Genomic DNA, 12,577 nt, shown 5'->3' on the forward strand with positions numbered 1-12,577 from the left:
CTCTTCCTCTCTTCCTTCCTCTGAATGGAAGGGAACCCCAGCAGTCGGTCTGGGTGGAAATGTTGTGTGCCCTCAGCTGCCCCTCTGCCACCAATCCACAGACACCCAGCCCTGGTGTGACCCAGACCCCCCCTTCTCCGCACCCTGCTCTGTAGCTAATAATTATAATAATAAAACCCCCGACTGCCTCTGCTCTGAGTGGGTTCTCTGTGCGGCCCCCCCCAGATGTCCCTCCCCCCTGGGGAGCCTAGAGCCATGCAGGAGGCCCCAGTGGTCTGGGCCAGCTTCCTGGGCCCCTGGGGGGAGGGGGCCCACCTTCCTGCTGGGTGGGATAGACTAGCTTGGCACAGACCTCGCAAGGGGACTAGAACTGGAAGGGCGCCCCAACCTAGGCCCAAAAGCCGGGCTCCCCAAACCATCTCTTGCTGGGCAGGAGCCGGGTCAGCTCAGCAGGAAGCAAAGCTTGCTCACAGCCTGAACTGTCCCGGAGGGACCCAGGCTGCCTTGAGAAGCGATGGGCGCCAGGAGCAGCAGTGCTGTGCTCAGTCTGGAACCGGCAAACATTAGGCACCTACTGTGTGCATCCCGTTGCAGGCAGGAGATTCCAGAAAAGGCAAAAAGCCAGCCCTGCCCTCAAGGAGGGAGAACCTGGGGCCCCAAGCCTTGGGCTTGGCCCCTGAAGTCTCAGCTGCCAGTCTCTGAGTTTGAATTCTGCCAGTTAAATGGAACAGGAGAAGCTGCGGGGAAGCTGCGGGAGATCTGCAGTGAGGGCCCCAAGAAGCACCGGGGCCTGGGTCTTTCTGGCCAAGCAAAGCCTCGGGCCTTCTGAGGCCCTTCCTGGTGCCTCCATGGGTCTCCTGCCTGGCCTTTGTCTCCAAAGGAAGCCGTGCAGCCTCCAAGCTTCCTGGGCCTCCCACCCACTGTCGCCTGCCCTCTGCTCCCTGATTTGGGGTCTAAAGGACCTGCAGGCTCCCAAAGGGCCCCATGGGTGCCCGGGAGCCGCCACGGACACAAACATCCTCCGGGGGCCGCCAGGTCAGCGCTTACCTGTGGTTTCCACCTGGGAAATTTGCACGGGAGCCTGGCATAAAACATGGGGACAAACCCAACCTTACTGATAACAAATCGGCATTTCACAGCCCCCAGGGACCAGTTTGAGAGAAGGAAAGTAGCTGTGGCAGGAGCAGGATTGTCCGGGCAATAACCCGCTCTCCCTCCCCAGGGCCGAGGGCCCTTCCTGCCCCCCAAGGGCTGGCCAGAGAGCAGACTGTGCGGGAGGCGGGGAGGCCTTGGGGCCCAACTTAGGAAGGAAGGGAGCTGAGCCCCCACCTAATGGCTGAGTGGAGGAGGGCCCCTCCCCAGCGGCCGGCCGAGTTCCTTTTGCTGACCCTGGGGAGCCACAGATGGCTTCAGAGAAAAGGAGCGATTTGGCTGCAGCCTGAATTTAGGGAGATGCTTTTGGAAACCCGGGTAGAAGGAATGCTGGTGGGGAAAGGTGGGTGAGAAAGCTTTGGGTGCAGAGCTCGGAGTTTCCTTACACAGGCATTTATTAAGCACCTACCACGAGCATCCGGAAAACCGAAGGAGCTTCCAGGCCTGACCCCCAGTTAGTGGGGTCAGACCCAATCCTCCTGCCAGCCCTGGGGCCCAGCTCCCAATTCTGGGGACCAGCAGCGGCTCAGAGGCCTGGGGGAAGCTCCAGCCAGCTGCCCATTTGGCTCAAAGCTTCAGCAAGGGGCAGGAGCCAGAGCCGAATACACTGGGAGGGGAGTCTTCCCGGCAAGGCATGATGGGGGACACAGTGGGGGGGGGGGAGGTCAGTCCACTAGCCCCGGCCATGAAGAAGCCCCATGACCCTTGTTGGAGGCTGTCATAGGGGAGGGGGCTGGCACTTAAGCCCTGGGAGACCCTCCCAGAAGTGAGCATTCTCCCCATCCCCAGCATTGGCCTCTTACTTGACAAAAAGTCTGCAAATTACTCTGCAGAGGGACCTAGGGGTGATGGGTAAAAGCTACAGGGAGGCCGCCTCCGGCTCAGGAAAAGGAAGAAACATTGCAATGGGAAGCGGCCCAAGTGAGCGGGGCTGCCTCAGGGGGAGGGCCAGCCGGGAAACGTCAGACACCCCCAACCGGGCTAAGTGTTGGGATCCAAAGAAAGGAGAAATCCCAGCTGCGATCGCCAGTCACATTGGAACAGGGAGTCAACAAGGAAGGAGCTGTGGAGGCCCGTATAGGCTAAAGCAAGCTGAAAGGGGAAGGGAACCTGTGGGGGACCTGCACCCTCCTCCCCGCCGGCTCGGGACCCCTCCTCCCTGAGGGCTCAGGGTCCCTCCTCCCCGCCGCCTTGGGACCCCTCCTCCCTGAGGGCTCAGGGTCCCTCCTCCCGTCCTGTTCATCGTCTCCTCAGACCATCTAGAGCTAAGGGAGGGCTCCTCAGTCTCCTCACCCTAGACACTTTCCTTCCAAGGCCCTCAGGGTCCAGAGGGTGGGGGGGAGACACCGCTGGCCGCCTTTTAAGGGAAGGGCCCGTCCTCGCTGTCCCTTCCATCTCCGTTTGCGTTTTGCCGCTTGGAGTTTCTTGGAACGAGGCTCCTCCGAGAGCCCCCTCCCCGCTCTGATCGCCCCCCTCCTCGGGGCGATCCTGGCCCCGCGCTGCCCGGAGCGAGAGGCTCCCCGGGTCTCCTCCGCCCCCCTCCCTTTACGGCGTCCCCCGCCAGAGCCGAGGCTCCCAGAGGGCAGGGACCAGCCATCCTGCGGCCTCTCCAGCAATTCCCAGCGCGGAGCCAGAGGCCTTTAATACTGCCTGACGGACCTGGGCCCCCTTGGAGGTGGGACACTCCTGCCACCTGGTGGCGGAGATGGGAATAGGCAGGATTAGGAGCCGCCAATCCACCACAATTACCCTGGACAGACTGGGGGGTGGGGGATGGAGGGAGGTGGCGGGGAAGGGGAGGGGGACTTAGTCTGAACAGGAGCATGGCCTACCCCGGCCTAGGCCCTCAACCAGTCCGGTGCCTTCCTCCATCACAACTCGGCAGCCAACCCTTCTCTCCTTCATGGGGCCTTGACCCCTTGCTTGGACTACTCCCACGGCTTCCTTATTTTCTGCTTCGTCCCCCCCTCCCCACAGCCACCATTCATTTACCTAAAGGTCCCCTTCCTGAGGGGGCCCCAGCCCTCTCCTCTCCCCAGGATCAAAGCTCTTCCTGTCTTTCTGGCCTCCTTCTGCAGACTCTCCACTTCATAGCTGCTCCCCAGGACTCAGAGAGGGAAGAGGGAAAAGAAAAAGCTCGTACAGGCCTTCCCAGCGATCCCTGGAGGTAGGTGCCCTTATTGTCCCATTTTCTAGTTAAGGAAACTGAGGGAGGTGGGAATGAAATCGCTTGCCCACACACAGTGAGGCCCAATTTGCCTTCAGGTCTTCCAGGCTCCGATGCCTCAGGACACTCTCAGCTCTGGCCTTTGCTAAGACTCGGTGGCCTTCTCCAGGAAGCTTCAGCTGCTGGTGCCTCTGCCCCCAGCCTGTCGGTGTGCACACCAGCTCCCCAGTCTGCTCCAACCCCTCTGGGGGCTCTGGGAGATCCTGGGAGCTGCTCGGGAGGACGTTCTCACCACAGCTCCAAGCCCCCACAGGGCACCCCTCCCCCACTATCAGCAAAAGCCCCCACTCATCAGCCAGACTCCATTAGCATTAGGAAGGGGCGCTTACTATGGGCTTCATATACCCCAAAGCTGGGGACGTCCTCTCCCGGACAGAGAGTCCCAGGGGCTCCATCTCAGGCGGCAAAGGGGTAACGAGGCTCCCGGTTGCACTCATAAGGGAGACATCACTTTAGGAGAGGGGCTTTTGAAGAATAGCGAGGTTGCCCTTGCTCAGCATGTCGTCTTTGTCTGGGCCTCCCGGGGCAATCGGCTGCCACCCAACGTGCCCGGCACTGGGCTAAGCGCTGCAGATATAAAGAAAGGCAAAACCCTTTCCCTCAAAAATCCTTGGCGGAGCCGACCAGGTGCACCCGCCACACCCAGGATGCGGATGGGAAATCCCAAAGCTTCAGACAAGACCCCCAAGGACTTCCTCCGGCTTGGGCTAAGAAGCTGCTTGGATTCTGAACTAACTGTGCAGAAAGCCCCCCAAAGGTGGGCGGCCTCTCAGCCGATCCAACCTGACTCCCCTCGTTGGATCACTCCATTTCATCCGGTGATCCCAAGGACTTCCAGGTTTCTCACAGGTTTTCACACCTTTATTTGGCAGGTGGTATATTTGGCGGATATGGTATTCATACCTCAGATGGGGGCAGGGGTGTGACTGGACTTCTTGAATCAAGAGATTTCCCACCTTCCCATGTATCATGGTTTTTGTCCCCTCTTAGGGATCTCTCTTAGCAAGTGAGGGCAGGGACCTTGTAGTCCCAGCGCAGAGCCATCAGGGAGCAGAGGAGGTCCTGAATAAATGTTAGGGAAGGGTTACATTAAAATATGCGATTTTAAAAAAGACGGATAAGATATGAGAGTAGATGAGGAAAAGATGAATGGAGGGGAATGGAAGAAGACTTCATGGAAGAAGGAAGATTTCAGTAGCGCCTTAGAGGAAAAATAGGGAAGGGAGAACATGGAAAATCATGGTACCAGGAAAACAGAGTGCTCCCACGGGGAGCACAGGAGACAACTCCAGGGGCCACGGGCTAAGGCAGCAGGGGTCGGGAGGAAGATGGCCGCAAGAGACTTACTCGAAGTCACCGGGGGTCTTTCACCTGAGGGTGAGGGGTTAAGGGGAGCTGCCCTCGGGTATCTGAGAGATGCTAACCGGAGGAATGGAGCCTGGACTGGTAATCGGCGACAGCTGCAGCAGGAGGGAACTCCCTCCGTCAGAGCAGGGGACAGACACCCTTTTGGCAACGGAAGAATATGGGGAGGTCGATCCAGGGCCTCTGGCGCAGTGGGGTCCGAGGCGTCTGATGTCACACGGAAGGGGAGGCAGCTCTCTTTTCGAAGGCAGGTGAAGTGGAAGGTGTTAAACACCTACTACGTGCGTGGCACTGTGCCTCAGGCTGGAGGGCTCCTCCTTGGACTGGGTGGCTTCCCATGCCCCTCCCTGCTCTTACACGCCCCGGGCTAAGGAACCCCCACAGCCCCAATATGGGGGCAGGCAGCCAGGGCTGAGTCGGCCTGCAGGCTCCTCGCCTACCAGGAGGTGGCGGCGCAGCGCACACAACACTACGCTCGGAGGCAGGAAGAATCCTTTCAGACACTTAATAGCTGTGGGACTGTGGACTTAATCCTATTTGCCTCAGTTTCCTGAAATGCAAAGTGACCTGGAGAAGGAAATGGCAAACCAGTCCAGTGTTTTTGCCAAGAAAACCTCAAGTAAGATAGAAAACATTTCGAGATGTAAAATGGATAATTTTGATTACATTAAATTAAAAATGAACAAAACAATGCAACCAAGATTAGAAGGAAAGCAGAAAGAGTAACAATGTTCACAGCAAGTGTTTCTTTTTTCTTCTCTTTTTTAAGTTTTTTTTCACTTGATAGTATTTTTCCATCTACATGTAAAGACAGTTTTCAACATTCACTTTTTGTAAGATTTTGAATTCCATTTTTTTCTCTTTCATCCTTCTTCCCTTCTCCCCAAGACAGTAAGCAATCTTATAGAGGTTATAAATGTACAGTCGTTTTAAACATCATATTAGGTGTAAAAGAAAAATCAAAATAAAAGAGAAAAACCAAGAGAAAGAAAAAAATTGAAAATAGTATGCTTTGATCCTCATTCAGTCTTTATACTTGTCTCTCTGGATATGGATGACATTTTCCACCCAAATTCTATTGGAATTAACTTGATTCAGTATATTGCCAAGAAGAGCTAGTCTCTCCTAGTTGACCATCAGCCGATCTTTTTTTTCTTAATAATAGCTTTTTATTTTCAAGATATATACAAAGATAGTTTTCAACTTTTACCCTTGCAAAACCTTGTGTTCCAAATTTTTCTTCCTCCTTTCCTCTCACCCACCTCCCTTAGACAAGTAATCTATGTTAAATATGTGCAATTCTTCTATACATATTTTCATGATTATCATACTGCACAAGATAAATCAGATTAAAAAGGGGGGAAAAAAGAGAGGTAGGCAGAGTATCTCTTATGCAATACAAAAATAGTTTTCAACATTCACTTTTTTTTTTTAATTTAATAGCCTTTTATTTACAGGTTATATGCATGGGTAACTTTACAGCATTAACAATTGCCAAACCTCTTGTTCCAATTTTTCACCTCTTACCCCCCACCCCTCCCCTAGATGGCAGGATGACCAGTAGATGTTAAATATATTAAAATATAAATTAGATACACAATAAGTATACATGACCAAAACTTCAACCTTCACTTTTACAAAACCTCGTGTTTCAAGTTTTTCTCCTTCTTTTCCTTCTTTCCCCCTTCCAAGACGGCAAGCAATCCGATATAGGTTAAATATGTGCAATTCTTTTTTTTTTCTTTTTTATTTAATAGCCTTTTATTTACAGGTTATATGTATGGGTAACTTTACAGCATTGACAATTGCCAAAACTCTTGTTCCAAATTTTCCTCTCTTACCCCCCACCCCCTCCCCCAGATGACAGGATGACCACTAGATGTTAAATATATTAAAATATAAATTAGATACACAATAAGTATACATGAGCAACGTTATTTTGTTGCACAAATAGAATCAGACTCTGAAATATTGTACAATTAGCTTGTGAAGGAAATCCAAATGCAGGGGCATAAAATAGGGATTGGGAATTCAATGTAATGGTTTTAGTCATCTCCCCAGAGTTCTTTCTCTGGCATAGCTGGTTCAGTTCATTGCTGCTCCATTGGAAATGATTTGGTTGATCTCTTTTGGAGGATGAGGTCCATCAGAACTGGTCATCATCTAGTATTGTTGTTGAAGTATATAATGATCTCTTGGCCCTGCTTGTTTCACTCAGCATCAGTTCGTGTCAGTCTCTCCAGGCCTTTCTGAAATCATCCTGTTGGTCATTTCTAACAGAACAGTAATATTCCATAAAATTCATATACCACAATTTATTCAGCCATTCTCCAACTGATGGACATCCATTCAGTTTCCAGTTTCTGGCCACTACAAAAGGGGCTACAAAATTTGTACAATAAGGTCCCTTTCCTTCTTTTATGATCTCTTTGGGATATAAGCCCAGTAGTAACACTGCTGGATCAAAGGGTATGCAGTTTGATATATGTGCAATTCTTCAGAACATATTTCCATATACATCATGTTGCACCCCCCCAAAAAATATCAGGGCAAAAGGGAAAAAAACACAAAGAAAAAAAATCAAGCAAACATACAATAGTCTCCATAATTCTCTAATAAAAATTAAAAATACATGTCATTACATAGAATTCCCAATCCCTCTATTTTTGTCCGCATTTTTGATTTCCTTCACAGGCTAATTGTTCACTATTTCAAACTCTGATTCTTTTTGTACAGCAAAATAATGGTTAGGACATATATGCTTTAACATACTTAACATGTATTGGTCAACCTGCCATGGGGGAAGAGAATGGGGGGAAGGAGGGGAAAAATTGGAACAAAAGGTTTGGCAACTGTCAATGCTGTAAAATTACCCATGCATATAACTTGTAAATAAAAAGCTATAATAAATTTTTTTTAAAAAAATACATATAATTACAAAAATTAAAATAGTGAGGGAAAAAACATTCCATTTCCCAATTAATATATGGGTAAAGAATATGAACAGAGAGTTTTCAGATGAAGAAATGAAAGCTATCTCTCTCTGGATATGGAATGCATTTCCCACCCCAAGTCTATTGGAATTGCCTTCAATCACCTCATTGTTCAGAAGAGCCAAGTCCATCACAGCTGATCATCATATAATCTTGTTGTTGCTGTGCACAATGTTCTCAGTTCTACTCACTTCACTCAGCATCAATCATGTCAGTTTCCCCAAGCCCTTCTGAAATCATCCTGCTGATCACTTCTTATAGAACAATAATATTCCAATACAGTGATATACCATAACTTATTCAGCCATTCCCCAACTGATGGGCAACCACTCAATTTCTAATTCCGTGCTAATAGAAAAAGGGCTTCTGCTTTTTCTTTTTTTTCTAATCTTGGCTGCACTGGATTTTTTGTGTGCAGAAACTTTTCAATTTAATTTAATCAAAAGTATCCATTTGTATATTGCAATCTGACAGGTAAATTAAGCCTTACTCTCTTAATTTGCATCACCTATTTTGCATCACCCTTTCTGTTTGAATCATGTAACCATTTTGATCTTATCCTGGTATAGGATGGGAGATCCCCATACTGTTTTCCAATTTTCCCAACAATTTTTGTTAAATAGTATATTCTTATCTCAGAATTTGGAGCCTATAGGTTTTTAAATCGGTAGATTATTAAAGTCATTGAATATTGTGAGAACACTATCTGTGATTTCAGATGAAGAAATTAAAGCCATCTATAGTTCTATGAAAAAAAATGCTCTAAATCTGATTAAAGAAATGTGAATTAAAACAAGGTACCATCTCACACTTCTCAAATTGGCTAAAATGATAGGAAAAGGTATTGATAAATGTTGACGGGGATGTGGGAAAACTGGGATACTAATGCATTGTTGGTGGACTTGTGAAATGATCCAACTACTCTGGAGAGCAAGTTGGAACTACTTTAATGTGAACCCTTTAATCCATCAGTACCACTACTGGGTCTGTATCCCAAAGAAGTAGGAGAGGGAGAAGGACCCACATGTGCAAAAAAGTTTGTAGCAGCTCTTTTTGTGGTGGCAAAGAATTGGAAAATGAGTAGATGTCCATTGATTTGGGAAAGGCTGAATAAGTTATGGCTTATGAAAGTACAAAATGATGAACAAGCTGATTTTAGAAAGGCTGGGAAGGATTTACATGAACTGATACTGAGTGAAACAAGCAAAACCAGAAATACATTGTACACAGCAACAACGGGATTGTGCGATGATCAACTGTGAAAGACTTGGTTCTTCTCAGTTCAGTGATCCAAGGCAATCCCAATGGACTTTGGATGGGAAAAACGCCATCCACGTCCAGAAAAAGAATGTGAAGACAGAATGTAAATCAACACATGCCATGCTCACTTTTTCTTCCTCATAGTTTTTCCCTGTTGTGCTGATTTTTTTTTTCTCCCAGTATGATTCATAAGGAAATATATTTTTTAGAAAAGGACATGTATGGCCCCAAAAAAGTTGTTTTTACATGTAACTGGGGGAAAAAATGAAAAAGAACTACATTGTAATTAGAAAAATAAAATACTGAGGGGAAAAAAATACATGCCATTCCCCAATTGATACATGGGTAAAGAATGTGAACAGGGAGTTTTCAGATGAAGAAATTGTTATATGAAAAAATCCTTTTAAATTACTATTAGAGAAATGCAAATTAAAACAACTCTGACTACTGCATCATAGCACATCTATTACGTCAACTAACATGACAAATAATTAATATTGGAGATGGTGTGGGAAACTTGGGACACAAATGAATTGTGAACCAATTCAACCATTGTGAAGAACAATTTGGAAATATGCCCAAAGAGCAACCAAATTGTGCATACCCTTGATCCAACAATACCCCTACTGGGCCTGTCTCCCAAAGAGATCATAAAAAAGGGAAAAGGACCCACATGTACAAAAATACTTATAGCAGCTCTTTTTGTGGTGGAAAAGAATTGGAAATTGAAGCAATGCCCATCAACTAGGGAATGACTGAACAAAGCTGTAGTTTGTGAATATAATACTATTGTGCTATAGGAAATGAGCAGGCAGATTTCAGAAAAACTTGGACTTACATGAACTGATACTGAGTGAAGAAAGCAGAACCTAGAGAATACTGTATACAGCAATAACATTGTGTGATGATCAACTATGACCGACTTAACTCCTCTCAGCAATATTAATGCAAGATGATTCCAACAGTCTCATGAGGGAAAATGCCATCCAGATATAGAGGAAGAACATGGAGTCTGAATGCAGATCAAAGCAATCTAATCTTTTCACTTTTTTGGTTGTTTTTTGTGGGTTTTCCCTTTTAGTGTCTTTCTTCTTTCACCACATGACTAATGTGGAAATGTTTGCATGACTGCCCAAGTATAATCTATATAAGATTGTTTGCTGTCATGGGGAAGCAAAATGGGAGGAAAAAAATTTTTTGAAACTCAAAACTTCATAAAAATGTTGAAAACTACTTTTACATATAATTGGAAAAAAGTACTATTTACAAAAAACAAAAACCTCAAACCTCAAATGGGGTCACAAAGACAAGTCTCCACTCCAAGAGCTGTAACCCTAACCTGAGGGCAGTTACAACACTATAGGCCCACCAGTTCTTTTCACTGATGACCGCAGCTATCCTATTCCCCACTCCCTCTCCAGTCCAGGTGACAGTCACAATGATTCGGGACATTTCTGCTATGAAATGTCAACGTGCCTTAATGTTTACAAAGCACTGTTCCCGAGTCTTAGATCCCCTTATCTGTTGATGTCTGGGGGACTTTCTCAACCAAGATCCATCCCCTCAGACCTATTTCACCTACTTCTTCCACACGGTCTCAGATGCATTCATCATTGCCCCTTTGCTCGCACCATTTTCATGCACTGCCCAGCCCTTCCTTCCCTTCCATCCTTTCAGCCTGGCCAGAAGGAATTTCTCCCCTCCAGTCCTGTCATTTTCCTTGGAGTTCTCTTTCGAACTTACTCCCAAATGTCTTTCACATAAGTCTACATACCTGTCGCGAGGGCAGTTTGGGCTCCTTGAAGGCAGTCCTGGGCACCACATGGTCTTCTGAAACTGGTTCGCAACCTCATGAGGTCTTGTAACCGAATGTGGGGGTCATAAAACTGATTATCAGGAAATGTTTGTATATTATGTACCTATACATCCGAGGTCGCACAGAAACTTCTTGGGCAAAAAGGAGTCACAAATGGAACAAATTTAAGAAGTTTCACTCTATTAGCTAATTATGTTTACTGTATTAACCCAATTGATCAATGATCTAAGTCAGGGGTTCTTACCCCTTTTTGTCTTCTTGCAGAAACCTGTTGAAGCCTAGGAACCCCTTCTCAGAAGCTTTTAAATGCCTAAAATGGCTGGGGTTACCAAGGAACACAGGCTGCTGCAATGGACCCACCAGAAGGTAAAGCTTTGGGTCACTTTGTGAAATAAGGTGGCTCGAGAGGGCTGCAAGGACAGAGAATGCTGTGATGGGAAGCTATTGGCCAGCTGTGAGAGCCTGTAAGTCATAATCCCAACTGCCTTTAAACTGTGCCATGAGAGTTCTTGGGGTAAAGATGCTTTTTCAAACAAGAGATTCCAAACGTGACTCAGTAACCTGACCGGTGTCTCCATGAGAGCTGGACTGAAACCTGCCTGCTGGGTGACAGTCACCCGACCTCTCTGGGAGGCGTTTCTTCAGTTTCAAACGGGGATAATTATTGCCCTAGCCTGGCAGCTGTCAGGATTCCATGAGACAGCAACCTGGAAAAGCTTCGGGGGGGGTGGTAGAACGCTAAAGCCATTTCCCAACATCACCAATTGAGCTGGAAATATCACTGGGAGTCCGGCAGTTGCTACCAACCAGATCTCAGCCCTCACTGAGCTCGAGTCACTGTCGCCTCTCATTTCCAGACTAACTAACAATTTTGCCTGTCACATGTGGTTGTGAGCATGAAATATTTTTCCTTAATTTCATTAACACTCCTAATTCTGGCAGTACTTTGGAGGGTGGAGGGCCCTCCAGATGTGGGAATGATACAAGTCAAAGTGTTCCAGGAGGCGCCTTTGCTCGGGGCTGGCTCCCGATTCCCCTCTGGAATAGCTGGGACTTGATGGAACTCTACTTCCAGACACCCAAGTGGCACTTTGTGGTTTATAAAATCCCATTCATTCCTCATCTGATTTCCTTGAATTCTAAGTATCAGCACCTCCCTTTTACAGAAGCAGCAAAGTTGAAGCTAGTGACTCCCCCAAATTCATGTGTATGGAGAGCACAAAAACCTCCCCTCTCTCAAGTTCAGAGTTCTACCTCCTCTGTCAAGGGGGAAGAAAGTAAGCAATGGAAAGCAAGGAGGTTCTTGCCAAAGCACTTTATGAAGATCCATTTGGCAACATAAACAGGATAGACCAGCAGAGAATGGGGGTAGGAAAGAGCATGGAGACCCCATGGGAAAGGAAACAATTTGTTTCAGTTTACAAAATAGCCTGAGAGATTGGCTAACCCAGGAAAAGATATGGATACATGTTGGAGGGAAACCTTTGACCCAGCATTATCTTTTCATTGAGAGATTAAAGGACCCATGTGCGCAAAAATGTAGCAGCAAGTAACAGTTGGAAATTGGGCGGACACCTATCAGGTGGGGAATGGCTGAATGAGTCATGAACTATTATTGTTCTATAACAAATGTTAAGGAGGATGAGTTTACAAAGGCCTTGAGACCTACATGAAGTGATGCTGAATGAAGTGAGCAGAGAGAACACTGTACTCAGTAACAAGACTATGATAATCAATGGGATGGATGTGGCTCTTTTCAGCAAT

The sequence above is a fragment of the Sarcophilus harrisii genome, chromosome 1 (genome assembly GCF_902635505.1).
Source record: "Sarcophilus harrisii chromosome 1, mSarHar1.11, whole genome shotgun sequence".
NCBI lineage: Eukaryota > Metazoa > Chordata > Mammalia > Dasyuromorphia > Dasyuridae > Sarcophilus > Sarcophilus harrisii.